The sequence below is a fragment of the Schistocerca piceifrons genome, unplaced genomic scaffold (assembly GCF_021461385.2).
Source record: "Schistocerca piceifrons isolate TAMUIC-IGC-003096 unplaced genomic scaffold, iqSchPice1.1 HiC_scaffold_1247, whole genome shotgun sequence".
NCBI classification, from domain to species: domain Eukaryota; kingdom Metazoa; phylum Arthropoda; class Insecta; order Orthoptera; family Acrididae; genus Schistocerca; species Schistocerca piceifrons.
Window position 1 is genome coordinate 20,001 of NW_025727067.1, and position 5,000 is coordinate 25,000.

Below are 5,000 nucleotides of genomic sequence, written 5' to 3' on the forward strand. Positions count from 1 at the left end.
AAGGAGGTTCAGCGGGTTACCCCGACCTTTCGGCCTAGGAAGACACGCTGATTCCTTCAGTGTAGCGCGCGTGCGGCCCAGAACATCTAAGGGCATCACAGACCTGTTATTGCTCAATCTCGTGCGGCTAGAAGCCGCCTGTCCCTCTAAGAAGAAAAGTAATCGCTGACAGCACGAAGGATGTCACGCGACTAGTTAGCAGGCTAGAGTCTCGTTCGTTATCGGAATTAACCAGACAAATCGCTCCACCAACTAAGAACGGCCATGCACCACCACCCACCGAATCAAGAAAGAGCTATCAATCTGTCAATCCTTCCGGTGTCCGGGCCTGGTGAGGTTTCCCGTGTTGAGTCAAATTAAGCCGCAGGCTCCACTCCTGGTGGTGCCCTTCCGTCAATTCCTTTAAGTTTCAGCTTTGCAACCATACTTCCCCCGGAACCCAAAAGCTTTGGTTTCCCGGAGGCTGCCCGCCGAGTCATCGGAGGAACTGCGGCGGATCGCTGGCTGGCATCGTTTATGGTTAGAACTAGGGCGGTATCTGATCGCCTTCGAACCTCTAACTTTCGTTCTTGATTAATGAAAACATACTTGGCAAATGCTTTCGCTTCTGTTCGTCTTGCGACGATCCAAGAATTTCACCTCTAACGTCGCAATACGAATGCCCCCGCCTGTCCCTATTAATCATTACCTCGGGTTCCGAAAACCAACAAAATAGAACCGAGGTCCTATTCCATTATTCCATGCACACAGTATTCAGGCGGGCTTGCCTGCTTTAAGCACTCTAATTTGTTCAAAGTAAACGTGCCGGCCCACCGAGACACTCAATAAAGAGCACCCTGGTAGGATTTCAACGGGGTCCGCCTCGGGACGCACGAGCACGCACGAGGCGGTCGCACGCCTTCAGCTCGCCCCACCGGCAGGACGTCCCACGATACATGCCAGTTAAACACCGACGGGCGGTGAACCAACAGCGTGGGACACAAATCCAACTACGAGCTTTTTAACCGCAACAACTTTAATATACGCTATTGGAGCTGGAATTACCGCGGCTGCTGGCACCAGACTTGCCCTCCAATAGATACTCGTTAAAGGATTTAAAGTGTACTCATTCCGATTACGGGGCCTCGGATGAGTCCCGTATCGTTATTTTTCGTCACTACCTCCCCGTGCCGGGAGTGGGTAATTTGCGCGCCTGCTGCCTTCCTTGGATGTGGTAGCCGTTTCTCAGGCTCCCTCTCCGGAATCGAACCCTGATTCCCCGTTACCCGTTACAACCATGGTAGGCGCAGAACCTACCATCGACAGTTGATAAGGCAGACATTTGAAAGATGCGTCGCCGGTACGAGGACCGTGCGATCAGCCCAAAGTTATTCAGAGTCACCAAGGCAAACGGACCGGACGAGCCGACCGATTGGTTTTGATCTAATAAAAGCGTCCCTTCCATCTCTGGTCGGGACTCTGTTTGCATGTATTAGCTCTAGAATTACCACAGTTATCCAAGTAACGTGGGTACGATCTAAGGAACCATAACTGATTTAATGAGCCATTCGCGGTTTCACCTTAATGCGGCTTGTACTGAGACATGCATGGCTTAATCTTTGAGACAAGCATATGACTACTGGCAGGATCAACCAGGGAGCTGCGTCAACTAGAGCTGAGCAGCCGGCCGCCCGGGAGTGTGTCCCGGGGGCCCGCGCGAACACGCAAGCGTCCGCTCAATCATTCTGCAAACAGGAGGAGGCTGAGCTCCCCTGCACAATACACCTCGAAACCCTCTCAGGTCCCGGCGGCGCGCAGCGCCGTCCCAAGTACTTGGTCGGGTTCGAGAGAGGCGCAATCGCCCGGAGTTAGGCGAGTAGACGCTTTCGGTGCGACCACCCGTGCTCCCAACTGAGCTTGCCGCTGCCGACAGAGGCCCGGGAGCGTGCTGTCGTGGCATTGCCGGCGGGAGACAACACGCGCCACCTACGGTGACCGGCAGCTCCAACGCCAGCGCCACAGAAGGACAAAAGCCCCACTTGGGTGCCGAAGCGAACTCTCCCAGCACAGCGCACGCGCCAACACATCCGCACAGCTGCGATACAAACCACCAGCGAGAACCGCTGGGGCGACCGAGCAGCAGACGGCGTCGCGGCGCCGAGCGCCGGGCGGCGGCGCATCCTCAACGCACACAGTCCTCAATCGGACCAGCACACTGAAGATGTCCACCGCGCTTCGCACCGGGCCCGCGAGGACCTACTTTGGCCGCACGGCGCCGCGCGCAGGGTGCGCCGGCGCGCAGCTGCGACGCCTGCCGCGTCCGTCGGCCGGCGCGCCTGCCACTGGCCGCCCCCACCAGCCGGCTGTAGCGCGTGCGCCCACGCACCGCGCGGCCAGCACGCCGGGAGGCGCCCCCTCACCGGCCGGGGACGGTCCCACCCAGCCACCGCCGCGTATCGCTTCACACCCAGATGCCGTTCAGTTTCGTCGGCATGGTGGGTATCGCTGGAACAACCGGTTAGTACCTCAACCTATCGTCGCCATCACCGATTCACCCCTAGCGAGAACAACCGCACCACAACAGGTTACCATTTGTTCATTTGCGTAACTTCACCAGAAAACGCAGGCGTCCATCGCCATTTGCAACTTCAACGATTATTGCATGCCTGTGTCAGGTGTCACGCCACACTACGTCTGCCCACATACACGCAACAAAATGTGCACGCCTAGACAATACGTGGAAGGTGGCCCCCGTACGTATGCGATGTCCATTGCTCGAACGACTGTCAACCGGCCTCTGTAGCATGTCGCAGATATGGAACGCGGTGCACCATGCCATCACGGTGTGTGAGGAGAGACGACTAGGTCCGAATACATCAACAGACAGCTCATGCTGATCGCCATCCACGGCGTCCGTTCCTCCCACACGTCTCTATGGCGTACCACACTGCAATCCAGCTCTCATAGGGAGACGACACGTAGCTGCGTGCACAATATTTGCACTGTATGGTCCGCCGTTTTTGGGCGCAGTCGTTGTGCGGTCACACATGTGCCACGATGTATCATTCAGTACATAAGGACGAATGTGCAGTACAGATTGTGGTTCACGCGTACGACATCAGCGGACAGTTGACACAGGCCGCACCACAACGTAGCCTGAGTACGTCGCATGCGAAGGGCATTGAACATGCAAACTTCTCACCAACCAGCTTGCGAAGGCAGGGGGCAAGGTGGGGACGTGGGGAGGGGCGGCATGTACGTCCTGCTGCCATCCACATTACAGTGTACAGCAGGAGCATGTGGAAAGTGAGCAAGACTTGCAAGGTGTTTAACATGAAGCGATACACAGGGGTGCGGGCAGTGCGAGTAGCGAACTATATTGCGAGGGTTGCGGGTGGGCAACACTACAGTAATTGAACGAGTCGTATAACAATTACAGAGCAGGTTTAGGCGACAACGTGGGTTACGTTAAGGCGACAACATGGGTTAGGTTAAGGCACAACATGGGTTAGGTTAAGGCACAACATGGGTTAGGTTAAGGCACAACATGGGTTAGGTTAAGGCACAACATGGGTTAGGTTAAGGCACAACATGGGTTAGGTTAAGGCACAACATGGGTTAGGTTGAGGCACAACATGGGTTAGGTTAAGGCACAACATGGGTTAGGTTGAGGCACAACATGGGTTAGGTTGAGGCACAACATGGGTTAGGTTGAGGCACAACATGGGTTAGGTTAAGGTACAACATGGGTTAGGTTAAGGTACAACATGGGTTAGGTTAAGGTACAACATGGGTTAGGTTAAGGTACAACATGGGTTAGGTTAAGGTACAACATGGGTTAGGTTAAGGTACAACATAGGTTAGGTTAAGGTACAACATAGGTTAGGTTAAGGTACAACATAGGTTAGGTTAAGGTACAACATAGGTTAGGTTAAGGTACAACATAGGTTAGGTTAAGGTACAACATAGGTTAGGTTAAGGTACAACATAGGTTAGGTTAGGTTAGGTTAGGTTACACGTTGTTGTACGGAAAGGTGTAGGGGGGGGGGGGCGGGGGCGGCAGGTTCGTTGATAGTGATTATAGTAAGTGAATGCTTGTGACATGATCAGATTTGTCACGTCAGGATGCACCTTTGGCTTATTAGAGGCGGCGCTCCAATTCTATGCTTGTGTGAGACCTGTGTCTTTGACTCATGTCATTGTTTGTGCGCTGTGACAGGAGGTACTATTGTGATGTTGGGTGCACCGTTGTATAGGACATGTGTGGGTGTTGGTGCCTGGTCTGCGCAATGGTGGATGTCGAAAGGCTGGGATATTGTATTTTCCGCACGGACCTCCTGGTCTGGTTGTGATAGTGTGGATTGTGTAATGTGGCGGAGAAGATGCACTGGATGTTGTTCCATGCTGGTGCTTACATATTGTATGTGCGCCTGTTAGAAGCAGAGAGTGGTGCGTGATCAGAGTGTCTGGCTGACGTGTGGTTCCCATTTTGGGCAGACTCTTTCAGCATGTATACGGACAGTTGTGTATATTTGCTGTAGTTTGATGGCTCTGCATTGATTACTAATCAGCGCCGTGTGTACGGGTAATCTGGTTCCAGTCCAAAATGTTCCATCTGTGTACATTAGTGACAAAGACTCCCCCCATGCAGTGGGGCTCGGTCTGTTATAACTCTTCCGCGTAATATATTTGCCCCACGTTTTTGCGACTGCGAGTGCGAGTGCAACGCGCATGGGGACCGACATGCTGATGGCTCGGTATCGGACGCCGTACAGTGAGCAACGCGATCGCGTCTCTCGCTCGTAAGTGGTACAGGTCGCGGCTCATGTATACGGACAGCGGGAATGTCGCATATTGGAAATAACTCTTCATGAAACGCAAGTTATAGGGGTGGATTGCACTTTACGAGTGCGGGAAACGTCCGCCGTTCATCCGCTGGAGGTGCGAGTTTGGCGGTTGGGGTGGTGCACGAACGGGTGCGGGTGGCGTCATTGCCGGTCCACGGCTTCGTGCGGCAGAGC

General features: G+C 54.1%; 1 non-coding gene across 1 annotated transcript in view; it reads right to left on the reverse strand.

The window, feature by feature from the left end:
- Window positions 1–1,638, reverse strand: part of LOC124730670 — a 1,909-nt gene extending 271 nt beyond the window's left edge. Inside the window, exon 1 of the ribosomal RNA XR_007008049.1 lies at window positions 1–1,638. This exon is cut by the window's left edge and continues 271 nt beyond it. This is a non-coding gene — a ribosomal RNA (small subunit ribosomal RNA).
- Between the last annotated feature and the right edge of the window lie 3,362 nt (window positions 1,639–5,000).